Source organism: Canis aureus, chromosome 8 (assembly GCF_053574225.1).
Source record: "Canis aureus isolate CA01 chromosome 8, VMU_Caureus_v.1.0, whole genome shotgun sequence".
In the NCBI taxonomy this organism is placed as follows: domain Eukaryota; kingdom Metazoa; phylum Chordata; class Mammalia; order Carnivora; family Canidae; genus Canis; species Canis aureus.
In genome coordinates this window covers 24,472,670-24,490,274 of record NC_135618.1, presented here as the reverse complement: position 1 = coordinate 24,490,274, position 17,605 = coordinate 24,472,670, and the positions used below count along the sequence as shown (strand labels likewise).

Here is a 17,605-nt window from a genome sequence, read left to right as displayed (position 1 = left end):
GCTTTTTAGGAGTTAGAAATTAGGGAAAGGACCCGACATTCCAACATTCCATAAACATGCTTTGAATGCCAGGAATAAAAATAGCAAACGTTTCATGCCTCCTGCTGGTAAAGTTCAAGGAGGGAAAAAACAGACATATAAGCAATAAAATGTCATGAGCGCTATGATAGAACTTGTGGAGGAAAAGAGCCGTTAAAATTCTAGAGAAGAATGCCAGTTATGATTTCATAATAGGGGCAATAATTTACCAGGACCTTAAAAGGTATGGAAGCTTTTGCCAAGTTAACTGGGGAAGTAAGTTGGGAAAAGAAATATACGTAAGGGGGAAAACAGGATGTGTGAAGGTATGAAGACATGGGTTCTCAGGGGATCTGTGGGTAGTTTTGAATGGCTGGATGGAGCGTTAGAACTCAAAGGGACTGTGCAGAGAAGTAAACCTGGACAGATGGACAGGATCAAAGTCAGGGGCTCACTGGATGGGGACTTGAGGAGTTTGGACCCTATCCTGCAGGTGTTGAGTAGTCACTGAAGGGTACTATGAACCATATTCACCTTTTAAAAGTCCCTGTGGTGGCAGTGTGACAGACAGAGGGTGAAAGCCAGAGGCAGGGAGACAAAAGGCAGGGACTCTGCAGCGCATAGTTGCAGTGGGGAGAGAAACAGGTGGGTAAACTCAAGAGAGCAAATAGAATCTGTGACTCTTATGACCGATTCGGTGCTGGGAATGAAATTTGTTTTGAAATTAAACAATAGATTTTGGAATCATGCATAAAAGGATGGATGATAACTCTGCTATTTCCATATGGAAAAATAGCAATTGGAAAATTTTTCAAAAATGCTGGTTTTCAACTTCCATATTGTTCAGTGGTTAATATAGCTCTTGGCTTAAAAGATCCCTACTTCTTCAAACTCTCCGTGTCATAGAATCTGGATTTTTATTCTTTTTTAAAAGATTTTATTTATTTATTCATGAGAGACACAGAGAGAGGCAGAGACAGAGGCAGAGGGAGAAGTTTTCTGCAGGGAGCCCATCATGGGACTCTTATCCCAGGCCTCCAGGATCAGACCTGAGCGAGCTGAAGGCAGATGCTCAACCACTGAGCCACCCTGGTGCCCCTGGATTCTAATTTTTTTTTTTTAATTTTTATTTATTTATGATAGTCACAGAGAGAGAGAGAGAGAGGCAGAGACACAGGCAGAGGGAGAAGCAGGCTCCATGCACTGGGAGCCTGATGTGGGATTCGATCCTGGGTCTCCAGGATCGCGCCCTGGGCCAAAGGCAGGCGCCAAACCGCTGCGCCACCCAGGGATCCCTGGATTCTAATTTTTTAAAGGACCCCAGCCACTCTCTAGTTTGAAGCTCTCCTGTCCACTGCCCCATCCCATAGAGAGAATTTAAAGGTGAAAGGATTGGTCTGGGGCAATACAGTAATGGAAGCAGGGCCTACAGTGGCCCTGGTGGCTAGATGCAGGTGATACCCAGGCCACATCCAATGCTTCTTAAGCAAGGACAATATGGAATATTTCTGTTTGGGTTCAATTCCAAGAAAGATTGTATCCATTCAGATAATTTTTAGGTTTTCTTTTTTACCACCGCTGTCACAAAATTTAGGTCCAGATTTATTATTCAAGTGTTATAATTTGCTCAGCTTGAGTGACTAAAAGCATCTCTTCTCCCTCCTTCTATGAGAAGAGCTTTGTTCTGTTTTATCCTTCAATACCTTACCTTGCATGGCATTTTAAAGCACCCTATGTCCACCCTTAGATCCTTTCAGATGTTTGTGATAGTAAAAATTATAAACAAATAAATTCATCAACAAGTATCTTTCTTCTAAGCAAGAATATAATTCTATATTTTGTATTTATGGCTGACATTGGCATCAAGAGATGTATGCGAACTTGGAATATAAAAATGTCAGGGCATTTTCCATGAGCAGTAGAAAGTGTCTAGTTAGTATGAGTAGAACAATTAGAAGCATCCTTGGAATTGTGGATCTGTAAAACCTCTCCCAAAGCAGTGTTTGTCTTTGTTTGAAACATCACCAGGCAAGCCTCTTCATATTAATGGTACTTGCTACGTATTTTGCTACTCTGGCTTCTTCAGTCTCCTACAGCATCTTTTCCAGAAGATTATCTTGATAATTCAGTCATGCTTCCTTCCCTCCATCTTCAGTTCAAATATTTTTACTCGGATTAAATATAAAATGAGAGGAGAGTGTGTAAAAGCATATAACTTATTCTTTAACTTATACAAACATAAAAAGATGTAATAATATCAGTACAGGAAAGGCATAGGAATTCTAGCTAGAATAAAAGCAAAGGAAATCTTACCAAGAAGATGTGATAAATGGTGTCACTTATGTGCTGGAGGCAGATGGGAACTTTTCTTGTAATATGTTAATTATACGGCTAAATTCTAGAAATGAGATTGGAAAGCTTTCTCAAAATTTTATGGGGGGAAGGTGTAGAGAAACATAAGTTCTACTGTAGGTTTAGCAAGGTGTACATTAGGAGGGATTGGTCATTCCAGTGGAGGTCATCAACAAGTGGTATGGGAGAGGCGAGCCTATGGCATCCAGAAAAAATACAGCATAAAATGAACAGCTGTATAAATGACATCAGATGGTGAGTATATTTTATAAACCAATAGTCAGGACTTGGAGGTCTAACAAGTCTGGATATATTTATGGTGTTAATGGAAAAGAATATTTGAGTTTAGCATTAATTTTGAGATGTGAGGTCATTGTAACCATAATAAATATTAGTTGATTTTGAGGTACAATGAATACTTGAATATTTGCATTCTCTTGAAAATTGTGTTCACCGTCTGACATGTTTGCAGTTTGGGTGGTAACCTGAACTTCAAATTAAGTGAAAAGTATTCTTCATACTTTTTTGTGCCTTTTCAACTTTTTTGATTGCAAACGGTGGCAATAAATACTTTTAATTTTACAACCCATTAAAACCCCACACAAATACACACATAAAAGTATAACAAAAGTTTCGGAAAAAAATACTCTTACTAAATATGTTACATTTGAGTTCTTTTCTATTCTTTTAGATTCTATTATTTTTATTAGAATCATGGTGTGAGCCTCTAAATGGATTCCAAGACCCACTAATGAGCTGTAACCTGCATTTTGAAAACCCTTGCTTGAGATGATTGTTGTCATCTTAACTCAGCATAAATCAGAGAATTCATTTGATCCAAAGGGCTGCAACTCCATGAATATAGGATGATTCCACTGGATCATATAAAAGCAGGAGCAAAGTGTTTGACGTTGGGAAATTGCAGAGGGTGAATTCTTAGCAGGAGATTTATTGGCTTTATGACCAGAACCACCATGCTTAGAGTCCGTGTTTTTTGTGGTGGTAGGAAACCCAAAGAGAGGAGAGAAACAATGCTATTTTTCTAATAAAATATTGAATTTCTATTCATATGATTTTCTATTGCAATTATAATCTGTTGTAAGCCTGCACTGCAGGGACAGAGTCTAATTCTCTCTGAGGCAGAGCCTGGCATCCTGTTGGCAGCCAACACATGTTTATTATCGGTAATAACAATAATAATACTAATAATGATAACTTGATGATTAGAATGCCTTGCAGTAACACCCAAAGCTCAGATGAAAAGAACTCCTTTAACTCTATTCCAGGGTTTATACTTCTTCCAATCTTGGAAATGAATTCCATGTTCCCCTGTTCCTTCTGACTGTGTCTACTTGGCAAACATTAATGTTTTCATGTGTGTTTTTTTTTCCTTACAGACCTTAGAATTAAATGCCTTCCCTTTAGTCTTCTTGTTTGTCTTACCAGAATCACTGGTGAAATCAACACAGCTAGAGTGGGGAGATTCATTTAACTGTTGCTTCAGAAGCCATGAAAAGAGCAAGAAGCCTGCAGACCGTCATTTGTGTATGTATTTTGTGTACGTATATGTGTGTGTGTGTGTGTGTGTGAGAATGTGTGTGTGTTTCTGCAACAGCACACTTAATCTTAATTTTCTCAAATTCTCAGTGATAAACTTATTTCTAATGAAGAAAGAGGAAAGGCTTTTTTTAATGCCAGTGTGTGCTTTATTCCCAGACTTTATCAAAGTTTGTATTTTCAAATTGAGGCTCTCATTCCACAGTGACCTACACAGAGAGAATGAAAAAAATGGAGAAAAAAGAAAGAAAGAAAGAAAGAAAGAAGAAAGAAAAGAAAGAAAGAAAGAAAGAAAGAAAGAGAAAGAAAGAAAGAAAGAAAGAAAGAAAGAAAGAAAGAAAGAAAGAAAGAAAGAAAGAAAGAAAGAAATGGAGTAACTACACGCCATCAGGAGGGGAGGAATGCCCGGGATGTAACAGGGGGGAAGGGGGGGAAAGCTACCGTGATAATGTGGGGGGGAGGGGCAGGAAGCAGAAGACACAAAGAGGATTGCAGTGTGGCCACAGCAACAGATAGATAATCTGAGTACCAAGCCATGCAGAAGGAAGGAAACAGAGGCACCCTCTAACGGGGTGAGGGAATCCCAAGTAGAGAGAAAGGAGAGGCAGGAGAAATGGGGCCTTGTTGTGCCAGGCTGGAGAGGAATTACTAGTGATGTCATCTTTCATAACTAGAAGACTGAATTGGCATCTATTGGCTTGCTCTAATTCAAACTTTTTTTTCCTCTTAGATTAAACATAGGTATATAATTTCAACTTCTTTATCTGAGTATACACGTGCTGTAAGAAATTTCGCATGTTTTAGTGTCATGCTCAATGCTGCCTGTTGTTCACTCCCAAAGAGTATGGTACAACCAGACTTATCCTTGACTATTTTTATTAGCTGTGGCATCAGCTCTTAGTTGGTATCACATTTAATTAAAATTCGGGTTATTTAGTGGAAGGATCACACTTCTTCTTACTTGTATTTTTATAGGTTGGGAGTTATGATCCAAGCTACTTCCATGAATTGGAGTTATGTGGTGTATGATGATTAGGGCAACCTGACTCCAACCTTGGCCTGATAACTAGCTACTTATCGTGCTTTTAAGAATTTCTTCCTTTGTAAAATGGAAGTAATAATACCTACCTCACAAGATTGTTGGGAAATTAAAATGCAATGGTAATTGAGAAGCACTTAGCACAACCTGGCACAGTATAAGGGACTAGTTAAATACCTGTTATTATATACTTATAAAGATTGCGCTTGGTGGGGTTCACGTAAGATCGAAGAAACAGGTAGGAGATTACGATTAATTTTAAATTTTATGTCAGGTAGCACTGTAGGCATGTACATCACAGCATCTGTCCCTGGCCCCCACTGGGGAGGGGGGGCCAAGGGGGTTACAGGTGCAGGAGGAGGCAGTCACTGATCACTGGCAACACCTACATCCTCTGCTTTCTCCTACCGGCTGGATATGAAAAGCAGAGTTAAACACCATGACATCTACTGCTCTTTATGTTAAATAAACCAAGGCCTTCCATAAATTAAAATGATTTCCTTATGCAGCATGACACAGGGTTATCCAATTTGCCAGAGAGGTGCAACCGAGTCTGTTGTAAGGGGAAAGTGCAGGTAGGCTGTGTTTAAAACTGCAAGTACCATGTCAAAAAAATAAAAGCCCCTCTCAGTTTAGTAAAAGCATTTGCTTAGGCCCTAATAAACTAAGAATGGAGAAAGGTTAATTGACAAAATGATACTTGTCTAATGCTGTCCTGAGCATTGCACTCAGGCAGATGTGTGAGACAGGGATCCTGCTGTGCTGACAAGGATGATTATTATAACTGACTCTTTTTGCCCTCAAGGGTGTGTAGTTTCTAGAAGCTTTTCACCCTGGAATCTCAGTGTTGTACTAGAGCCAATTCAAAGAGGGTTGTAAAACCAGAAAGCCAAAGGACAACACAGTTCACACTTTTTAAGTGTGTTGAGGCAAGGCCACAATTTGGCACTAGTCCTAACTGGTGTGGTGTAAATTCTGCTTTGCATTTACAACTTCCATTGATGGAGCACTTAACCGTGTGCTAGACAACATGCTGAGAGCTCCAGATCCTACCTCTCCTTCTATTCCCATAGTGATTCAGTGAAGTAGTCGTGTAAGCTGGCTGGGTCCAAGGACCCAGAGAGGGTCCCGAAGGACCAGCCAAGAGGGTCCTTGGCTTTTGTGTGGGATAGAAATTAAATATGAGCCAAGAGAAAATGAGACCACAGTTTACTGAAGTTATAGAGAGTGAGTGCATATACTGACAGAGCGTCCAGGAGACTCAGGAAAAAAAAAAAAAGAATGAAGAATGAGTCTGAAAAAAAAAAAAAAAAGAATGAAGAATGAGTCTGGGCTTTTTATTGAGGATGATGGTCTGGTGTACGTGTCCTCTCAGGCATCCAGAAACTTGTCAAACAAGGACGGTACTCAGGTGTCCTCCATATGTTCACCTAAGCCCTTGAGTCAAGACTGTTCGGGTCAAGGCATCTAGAGTCAGTTGTCTTAGAGAACTTAACAAGATGACCCCACCAGTCACTCCTTCGATGTCATCGCTTGTGCTGGAAGACTCCAGAGGAATCATTAACTCCTTGACCTTCACAAAGAGAATGTACATTATCACTACTGGAAGACTTGTGGCAGGTGGAGGTGCAGGTCCTAGCAAGAATAGAGGCAGCAAAAAAGCAGTCCTTTGTGTGGGTCCCCTAAGTTTCCTTACCTTAGCAGGAGTTCGTCTCCTGCGGGGACAAGCGAGGAAGCTGAGGCCACTCCAATTCTGTCAATACACTTTCAGTTTTCCAAAGCATTTGATAGTATCGATGTATTCATTCAAACTTTTCTTTTCCGTGCATGGTTGAATCATTTACTGATAAAACAATTGTTGTAGATAAAAGGTCTGACTCAGTTCAGAAAAAAGAAAATGATTCCTTAAGCCTTAAAAGCCTTAAATTCCTTAAGAAAAAGGCTTAAGGAATCTAAATGTTTAGATACATTGTTGGCTGCAAGAGAAGGGCAGCTGCTTGACTTCCCAACTGAATAGGATGGGAGAAACTCAAACCTCTGTGTTTGTTTGTTTTTTTGTTTTTTTTGCTCTCGAGAGAATGACCAAAATTCACTGGGAACATCAGCCATTTTGATCTGGAGTTTAAGAGAAGTGGTCCTTTGGCTCTCTGAGGGTCTGATAGTTGAAATGAGGAGAGCAGAACAAAGAGCGAAGGTACACACAAGTATGTATGTTGAAGGGACACCTGTTGTCTTTCATAAATAGTTCTCTGCCCACTTGCAGATAAACACTTAAAACATGTTTATTTGGAAAAGCTTGGGTCCTACTGGAAGGCAGGGAATAATTGCAATAATTGCAATTCTTTTGCATGACAGGATTGTTAGCTGTGATTTAAACTAAACAGAATAACAAAAGCCTTTCCCAAGTGGGAACTAGCTCTATTTTCATAGTCATCAGAGCAAGGAGCAAGGCTCTTAAAACCTAAATGTCTCACAAGTACCTTCTAATGGGTTTATTACTTTGTTTATTCTGCTTAGAGCAAGTCAGGGGGCAATTTGGAATTTGCATCATTAAAAATCTTTTTTTTTGAAAGTATGTTGACATTTCAATCGCTGGTTTTGAAGGGCCTTAAACAGCTATCTTAATATGGGCAATGGTCATCTGTCCCTTATGCGAGGCACAGGTCGTCATGCACCTTCCCAGGTGGGTTGTTACATATAGAGACACATTTCCCTCCACTAATATGCCTGCCTTCCCCAAATGGACAGGTGTTGTGGTTATTTTGATCCTTTTCACTTAAATCGTCTCTAAATGCTACTTTCAGATATAAGATATATAATCAGAGTGTCGATATTTATTCACAAACATTCCTTTTTAAAGTCAAACTTATGTTTTTTCTTTCACTTTTCATTTCTAGAGAAATGTTAGAACATCCCAATGATGAACTCCTGCTTGTGCCCTCACACGACTGGGCTAGCTCCACAGTGTTCACTTTCCTTAAATACTCTTCCAAGAATCCTTTCCTGACTTCCCTTTAGACAAACTAAAGGACTCTTTTAAGAGGCAAAGATACTGGGAACGCAGAAAAAGGTGAACACTCACCAAATGCACAAAGTAATTGTTGGTGAAAGGTTAGAGGACTTGTTTGTAATTTCATTGTCTCTTAATTTGAATATGTGACCTTATATAGTATGCATACTTTGGATTTTAATATAAACTCTTTGAAGTATAATAAGAGTTCCACTATCTTTCTCTAAGTTATCACTGAATAGTGGATATAGTTAGGTGTCAGGACTTTTGACGTTCAGGTCTTGGGAAGAAGAAAAACAAGGAGAAAACATCACACATATGGAAGATTTGTCATCGAAAACCCTACCAACTGGGACCAGTGGACAAGTTTTTTACCCTCTCTGAGGTTCAGTTTCCCCAGAAAATATATATGTGCATAAGGACATACATACATACATACAAACTCTGTGTGTGTGTTTTCATCAAAGCAAACATTGCACCGGACCAAGTTAACCAGGCAAAGAAGGAAGACTTTATTCAGGGCTGTAGCAGTAGGGGAGAGAGACCAGAATGCAGTCTGTACCGAATTCTGCTGAAACAAAGCATAGGACAGATTTTAAGAGTTGGGGTAGGGATGATCCTGGGCCACTTGCATTTGCTGATTGGCCTTATCCAAAGGAAAAGTAAGCTTCCTTGGATCTTCATGACAGGAGGTACTTTTGCAACTTGGAGGAAGTCATGCCTGTACTATGTTGCTCACCTTTTCCTCCCCTAGAAAGTGGGAAATAGGGGTGCTATTTCCCTGGATGTTCACGTTCCAAAGAGATGGCTCCCAGTTCCCTGAGAAAAATATTCTTGGGTTGCCAAATTGGAAAGAGGCTTTTAAAAAGATTCACATCCCAAAGGGCAGAGAAAGCATTTACAATGAAAAGTTTTTTTTAAGTGACGGTTCTAGCAAAAGAGAGGTCAGGGGCTTAGAGTCCATAGGAAGCCCAAAGTTTAGTCCCACTTAGGGGATGGTTAAGATCCTTGTGGTCAGTATATGCTCCGGAGTGTGGGAAGGGAGAGCTGTGTGGACAAGACTAGATGCTCCTGTCCTTTTCTGCCCTGTAACTTTAGGTGTCTCTTGCTGTGCTCCCGAGGCATCTCTGGCACTTCAGCTCCACGCAGGCACCGGGCCCTGCACGGGTAGCCTCACCGGGGAAGGCTGGAAGGCCTGAAGCAAAGTATCACCTTGCTGCTTTGAGTGCAGCATTAGCATCACCCAAAGAACCTGTTAGAAATACAGGATCTCCAGGCCTCACTCCAGACCCAGAGAATCAGAATCTGCATTACAAAAAAAAAAAAAAAAAAAATCCTTAGGCGATTCGCAGGTACATTAAAATTTTGGAATAGAAGAGCTTCTAAAGGGAACCTCTGGCAGAAAGCAACACGGCCGTGACACCTGCTGTTAAGTGAGAAAAATAGAGGGTTCAGCACCACGTGCACCCTCAAGGTGACAGCCACCATGCCGAGAAGTTGCTGACCTGAAGGACCTGGATCTTCCTCAGGTTAAGAATTTTCAAGGAGTTTCAGGAACCTTCCCGCCCTTGTCACAGAGAGCTGGCCATTGTCCTTGTCCAGATTTATTCTCTCGCGTCCCCCAGGCCCCTCGTCAGAGCCGCCTCCCCTCGTCCCTGCCACAGCCGGGACCCTGGGATCCCCCTCCCCCCTCCCCCCTCCCCCGGGGCGGCCCAGGCACCTGCTCACCGCCAGCCTCGGCTCCGAGGCCTGTGCCCAGGTCCGCACACCTGGATCGCGACACGCCGTTTGTCGTTCGGATCCCTCCGCTCCTTCCAGGGAGCAGCCCGGATTTCCGAAAGAGTAAATTCATACTGGAATTGGGAAGCGATGGGCGGGAGGAGGCCAGTCTCGGCCTGGCGGCGGGATGCGCTGTGTGTGTGTGTGGGGGGGGGGGGGGCTGGGGGGATAGGACGGGGGACGAGGGGGGGTCCGCAGAGGGTCTGTGTCTCCCGGGGAGCACCCCGCAGACAGCGCCGCCCAGCACCCCCCCCCCTTTATTTCTATTTTCTCCGCTAAGAACACCTGCCCGGTGCCCAGCACCTGCTCAAGGCCAACGCCCTGAGACCTGCAATCTCACGGCACCCGGGGGGAAGGACCTGGGGTTTACCCCCCCCTTTAAGATTGTATTTATTTATTCATGGGAGAGAGAGAGAGAGAGAGGCAGAGACACAGGCAGAGGGAGAAGCAGGCCCCACTCAGGGAGCCCGACGCAGGACTCGATCCTGGGACCCCAGGATCAACGCCCTGGGCCTAAGGCAGGTGCTCAACCGCTGAGCCCCCTGGGGCTCCCCAAGGAGTTGTTTTAACTGAAGTAGGTCAGCCGGGATAGGTTCTTGGAGATGCCCACCCTCCCTCCCCACACCCCCCGCCGCGGATGCACGTCGCGGGCCGGGTCTGACGGGGGTGGGGGGGTGGGGGGGTGACCCGGGGTCGGCCCGGGGCGGAGGGATGGCGGGGTCCCGGTTCTCAGGCCCCTCTTTCCCCTCTTCCCCCTCCCCTATGGAGCGCAGCCAGGGCGCCCCCGCAGCGTCCTGAATTCCTTGCGCAGCAGAGAAAACCCTGCAGAATTGCAGTCCCAGCTCCCCCGGGCCCTGCTGGTCCACCGGGGCCCTTAGCGGACCTCTCGGCGCTTGGGTTCCTTCGGGGGCGGGGGAGAAGTCGGACTAGCCCAGTGGTCCCCAGCCCTGGCACCCGTTAGAATTGTCTGCGGATCTTTAAAAAAAAAAAAAAAAAAAAAAAAAGAACAAAAAACGAACCCTGGAGCTCCACTCTCCATCAGTTAAATCAGAATCTGTGCGCAGGGGTCTGGCATTAGGATCCATTTGTAAAGCTGCCAAGATGCTTCCTTCAGTCGCAGCAGGTAAGCTCTAGAACCACCGGACTAGGATCTTCAGACAGGTGTCTGAGAAGCAGCGGGACCGACGCCCTGGGGAGCTGGATCGCAGTGCAGGCTCCGGGACCCACCTCGCACAGCCCGACCCTCGCTTTAGCGGCATCCCCAGGTGCTGCCCCTAAGCAGGCCTCCCAGCCCCCTTTCCGCTCCGCCTCACGGTACATACACGGTGATTTCATTCAGGCACAGCTACAGATTTTGCTGGCTTCCTCTTTTATTTAATAATTACTTCTCGATCATGTATGTTGCGGCAGGAATCAGGTGAGGGGCTGAGGATGACCTGGCACCTACCATCACAGGGCTTCAGTGGCTGGGAAAGCCAGGTACCAACAAGGTTCTCACACAGGGTGATGCATATGAGGACAGAGGAAACCTTGAGAGTTGTGAAAGCCCCCCGTAGTCAGCAAGGAGATCAACTAGGCCAGCAAACCCCTCCCTGAAAAACGAAGTTTAAGCTTTATTACTACTGTCTCTTGTAAAAACATTGAGCTGGTTTTATAGTTATAGATACTCATGATTTCTTTTTCTTTTTTTTTTTTTTTTAAAGATTTTATTTATTCATTCGTGAGAGAGAGAGAGAGGGGGCAGAGACACAGGCAGAGGGAGAAGCAGGCTCCATGCAGGAAGCCCGACGTGGGACTCCATCCCGAGTCTCCAGGATCACGCCCTGGGCCAAAGGCAGGCGCTGAACCGCTGAGCCACCCGGGCTGCGCGATACTCGTCATTTCTCATGAACAAGCTGATGTCGAGCCCTCTTTACATTTATATCTTTGGGCAACTCTGAGAATTCATTCTAAATCCAATGCATTTAGCAATTACCCCCTGAAACTGTCCTCATCAAGTCTACCAAGGGCTTCTTCGTTGCAAACCTGGTATTATCTTTCTAAACCATATCTCGCCGATCTGCAGCTTTTAATAATAATAACTATTCCCATCTTGATATTCTTCTAATTCCCTTTGGATTCTGTCTTCGCCTAAATATCCCCCAAATGCAGAGCTTGAAATATGAGCATACTTGTGGTAGATCAGTTTTGGAAGTGATCTCAGAGGTGGTAAGCTGGATCATTGCCATGCACACGCCCCAACCCTCTCCCCCCAAGCCAGATATCTGCCTCCCAGCCCCCAGGACCTGTTACCTTATGTAGCAAAGAGGACTTTGCAGATATGATTAAATTAAGGATCGTTAGATGGGGAGATGATCCTAGGTTATCTGGGTGGGCTTTAAATGTAAATCAAAAGGGTCTTTTTTAAAGAGGGAGGCAAGAAGGTGTAAGGAGGAAGTAGGAGACGTGATCAAGGAAACCAGAAGTTGGAGGGACACAAGGAAGGGTAAGGAGGCACAGAATGCAGGCATCCCCCAGAAGCTAGAAAGAGCAAGGAAGTAAACTCTCCCCTAGTGTCTCCTGCAGAAACCAGCCTGCTGACTAGCTCTAGGCCAGTGAAGCCGACTTGGGACTTCTGACCTCCAGGTTGGTAAGAGAGTAAAACTGTATCATTTTAAGCCGCTAATTGCGGTAATTGGTTCCAGCAGCAATAAAAAACTGATGCACCAAGGGAAAGGAATTGGGGATTGGGAGAACAAAACGGGGAATGAGAGGGAACTAAGGCACATTTTTTATTTTAATTTTAATTTTAATTTTAATTTTAATTTTTATTTATTTATTTATTTATTTATTTATTTATTTATTTATTTATTACTAAGGCACATTATTGAACTGGTTCTCCGGTGGGCACCTGGAGCTCAGTCCCACTGGGGACCCTCTAGGCAAGTAATCCCCATCAGCTCCCATCCTCACTGGTGAAGCCTGTGGGCAGTGCTGAGCCCCTTGCACTTTGAAGAGCAAGGTTGAAAAGGAACACACGTGTGGCCTCTGCGAGGAGACCAAATTTAGTGGGCGAGGTAGTCAAGAAATGCCATATTTAAAATCCAGGGGTGAGTGGTAACGGGAAAGGTCAGTTTATAATGTAATTTCTCTAAGGGCATCAGGAAATCTTCATGAAGGAATTGTTACTTGAATTGATGAGTGTGAGTCCTCGAGATTGAAAAGAGAAAGGCTGTTGTTCCAAGAAGAAAGAACAATGTGCATGCAGGTAGGACGTGTTTCCTATGGAAAACAGCTAACATTCTGTGTAGGTGGGATGTAATGTGTTTATGGCCAGTGAGGAGATGATGGAGGAGGAGAAGACTGAAGCCAGGCCTGGACTGGCTTTCCGGCTGTGGCTGTTTGCCCAGTACCTCAAAGATTGGAGAAGGAAGCTTTAGGTGACCAAGCCCCAGGCTCCTACCTGACAAATCAAGTCTTTTGACAAGAGCTTATTTGGTTCCAAGTGGGGGTGTGGGAATAAAACCCCAATTATATGATTCTTTAAACTTCCCTTCAGCAAGTTTATAATTATGAAAATGTCTCGAGTTATCAGCCTCTACTTTACATTTCCCCTCAACATCGTTCCGAGCAATTCCACAAAATAGAGAAAAAAGTTAATTAGAACATAAAGCGGGAAAAGTTTAATTCCTTTTTTCAATAAGAAGCTGGCTGCAGTTTATACAGGCTTAACGATAATTCTATTTTGTGACTCACAATAATTACTCATGAATAATTACAGAATAGAAATGTGAAAAACGACTAATTAGAAAATAAATAAATCCCCAAAATTAGGTATTTATTATTGCAATTAGGTATTATTAGACCCAATAATGACATGATGGCAACACGAGATATTAATGAATACATAATTAGCCACTGAATGTGTTTTGTTACGTCAGAAATAAATTTGACATTTTCATGAAGACATTGAGTTGAAACTGTTATTGGAAATGTAAACAATCTAGAGCAATAACTCTACGTTTTAGCTACTGTAATACTCATGCATCCAATTAAAAGCAGAATTTCTTGCTGTGATGAACATAGATCTGTCTTGGTTAATTGAAAGGTGAAATACCTTGAGAAATTGTGATGGTGTGGGGGGTCACCCTGCTATGTCCTGATTTTACAAGAAAGATGTCCTGAATATTTTATTAGCTCAGAGAAACAATGGAAGCTACGAATCTTCTTTGAGGAAATGCTTAATTAAGAAGAGAGATTTAATAAGCCTTTAAAAAGGCATTTTAAAAATTTGCGGTTGCCACGATAGTTTAAAATTATGTCATATATAACTCCCAGATAGTCTCAGTTTAAGGGTTAGTGTATAATTTTAGATGGCTTGCAGTGAGCAAGAAATACAGGAGAATGGCTTGCACTATCCAAGGCCTTACAGGTTCTGTGAACGTCCCTCAGCGAATTTTTGGATTTCAGCAACATGGAAGTAGGTTCGGTGCTCACACTGAAGTATACGTTCAGTACCCAGCTGTCTGGTAAGACCTGGCTTGCTCAGCGCAGGCAAGGTGTGCTGAGCCTCCTCTAGTAGTCCTTTCAAGAGTGAGACTATGTTGAATTTCTGGTGAGGTTTAGGGCCCTGTTGGTTCCTAAGACACTACTTGAATTTCCACATTAGCTCATACTCACATTGTACTCTCCCAGGCTCTGGAATCAACCCTGTGCTAAGCAGGGCTGGAGTGACCTGGAGCATATGCTATTGACTGATCCAGAAGAGAACTAGCTCTAAGGCAGCTCAGAAATCTTGCGAAGGTGATCAGGGTCCCGTACTTATAGATTTTGCTCAGTATGAGATTTGTTTCTTTTCTTTTTTTAAAAAAAAGATTTTTTATTTGTTTATTTGAGAGAGACAGAGAGAGCATGAGTAGGGCCAAGGGGCAGAGAGAGAAGCAGGCTCCCCACGGAGCAGGGAACCTGACTACAGGCGACTCGAGGTTCCATCCTAGGACCCTGGGATCATGACCTGAGCTGAAGGCATACACTTAACCTCAGCCACCCAGGCACCCTGAGATTTGTTGCTAAGTCAGAATAACTGAAATTAGCTGGAATGGGAAATAGGAAAAAAAGAAAATTGGGCATTTTATGGGACAGGTACATTGAAAAATATATCAGTGGGTTTTATAGCTCCTGCGGAGATATTTATTATAAGAATTACTAAAAAAAAAAAAAAAAAAAAAAAGAATTACTTACACTCGAACATTACTTAGGTAATACCCTTTGGCTGTGCACATGATACCACTTGACAGCAGAAGTCTACATTTTGAACCCAGCTCCTCTAGGAATCCTAAGACCGTGGTGATGAAATTCTGGACTGGCAAAATGCATCTGAGACCCAGAGCTGTTTGGAGAGTTTGTAGGCACAGATGTGGGGGCTGCAGAGTAGGGAAAAGCTATCTTTGTGCTTGGACCCAGGTCAGCTTCCAGCCAAGTGAAAGAAAAGAGAAGTAACAATTGCGAGGTAGGTACCATTCTGTGTCAGCCGCTACGATGATCCCCCTTATTTGCCACAATTCTATGAATTAGGCATTTCCTCTGTTTTACAGATTAGGAATCTAGAGAAACTAAGACACATGTCCAGATTCATACATTTAGTAATTACCAAAGTTGAGATGTAAAACAAATTTTGAGTCAGTAAATAAATCCATGCTCTTCCCTATGACAGGCTACCTCCTAAGAAAGGAAATAGGTTTACTTGGGATCCACCTGACTTTCTTAACACGTAGGGAGATCTCTGACCCATTTTGTCCATTTCATCGTTCTTCACTGAGTTATGGAAACAGTGCAGGCTCAGGCTAGTTATTTGCAGAATCTGGATGGAAATTGGTATTTATTTCATTAGTGTTAGGCCGTATTAGTCTTCAGATCCTATGGGCCATGTGTAGGCCTTGGTTCTTAAGTTCTGAGGAAAGAGTTAAGAGCACGGGCTTTGGAATCACATCAACTTTGATTCATATCAATTCTTTTCCTCTCACAGAATAAGTTACTAAACCTCTCTGAGTCTGTTTTCTAATCTGAAAAATGGGGATGAAATAAATAATGAATACATAGTACAAATAGCAGGTGCTCAATAAATACATAGAAATGAACAATAGGAGAGAATGCCTTTCACCATTATCTGTTCAGGCAAAAAAGAAAAAATATGAGCCTTTTAAATCTCACAATTAGGTTTTTCTGACTTGTATTTCATGGCCTGGAAACAACTTCAGTAGGTGGCCTGCAGTGATCTGGGAGCCACTACAGGACAGCAGAAACTCAAATCTATCCACCAGTGAAACACTGTTGCCTAAGAACACCACCTCAGCTTGCAGATCATTTCCTTAATTCAAACTCTCTCAAAATCAACTTCACACTTTCCATTTGCATCTTGAGATGCCTCGTTATAAAATGGCTTTTTTCATCGGTGAAACAAGATAGTGAGTTTTCATTTTGTTTCTTATGCCTTATCAATGCATCTCAATACCACATGTATGTTACTACACGATCAACTTCAAACTGTCAACCCATGTGCAAACCCTGGGTTGGTGGGGACGAGTGTGAAAAATATTGGCTTTGTTAACTCACCTGAAAGGCATTGGGGTAGTGGTGCCCCACTGGGTCCTGTTTCCAATACTGTCACCCTGCACGAAGGAACCTTTATTTTCCTCAGTGTTGACTAATGAGAGTCCACCACATAAAACCCTTGGGAAGTTAAAAGCAAGAAAAGCACAGAAAAGCATCTAAGGGACTCTCTTAGTGTCTTGCTCATCTAGCTCTGCTGCAGGAAGCTGTCTGCTGGAGGACAAATGACCTTTTATTTTCTCAACATAGCCATTGTTTATGAGGCTTACATTTCTAACTTACTCTTTGGCCTTTTGGGCTAATGAAAAAGACACTCTTCCGGGTGAATGACTCTGAGACTTGAACAAACACACAACCATAGCTGAAGAGCTGGGTGTGCGTGCGCACATGTGAGTGCATGCATATAGACACAGCAGGGCTGGTGTTGAACAGTGAAGTGATCTCCTTCAATCTCACATTAGAATATTCTCTTTGGCATGGAAAAGAGAAAAAGAAATAAAGTTTTTTTCTTCCAGGAAATCTATTAGTTACTTTTTCCCAGTTTCTTCGTCTCTAAAACAAGTAATTACGGAACTAGGGGCTCTGTGTGATCTGTCTTCTGAGCAGAATGCAGGAAATAGGCCATGAGGGATCTGGATCTTAAGTGTAGTGAACTCCAGAGAGTAGTAGCAAAGAATCACAGTGCCCACAAGCCAGTTACACAGAGAACCAAAACCAGGTCATTGGCTTCTGCCCTGCAATTCACTGTAACTGCCAGCGATATTTCTACATAGGGGAACACGCTTTGTACGACAGCTCTCTTTGCAGGAAATCTCCATCCTGGGGAGTTGAAATTGCATTAGGATTACTTCTCGGCAAGCACACTGACACCAATATGCAATATGTGTATGAGAAACCAAAAAGCCATTAATCTGAAGCAGGAACTTAAACAATTGCGTCTAACTCAGGAAGAATTCCATTGCATTAGAATGCCTTTCTACACTGAAAGCGCTTTGACTGAATTCAACATTGCAAATAAAGATTCAATTTAGCAAAACAATCAGATTTAAATGTAAATGGCCCATCCCCCCCCTTTTTCCAACTTTTTAATTGGAATCTTTGGAATTGAATAAATATATTCATTCATTCATCCATCCATTCATTCAGTGTTTGAGTACCCATTAGAGCCATGGCATTGTGCTGGGAATTAGGATTACAAATATGAATAAATTATGATCTCCAACTTCAAGGAGTGTGCAGTATAGTGGGAGGGATAGTGAGGA

The 17,605-nt window shown here is 42.7% G+C and overlaps 1 long non-coding RNA gene across 7 annotated transcripts; it reads left to right on the top strand.

Moving 5' to 3' along the window:
• The first annotated feature begins 222 nt into the window (after positions 1–222).
• Positions 223–11,851, top strand: LOC144318519 (uncharacterized). 7 transcript variants are annotated; one of them, XR_013384498.1, is made up of 7 exons: positions 355–1,110; positions 1,308–2,625; positions 3,817–3,915; positions 7,042–7,170; positions 7,864–8,036; positions 9,098–9,505; positions 11,459–11,851. It is a non-coding gene; the product is annotated as an uncharacterized LOC144318519 (long non-coding RNA). The 7 variants fall into 7 exon arrangements; XR_013384499.1 differs by having other exon boundaries at positions 7,864–8,077; XR_013384500.1 differs by having other exon boundaries at positions 7,864–8,077; positions 9,075–9,505.
• The last annotated feature ends 5,754 nt before the right edge of the window (positions 11,852–17,605 follow it).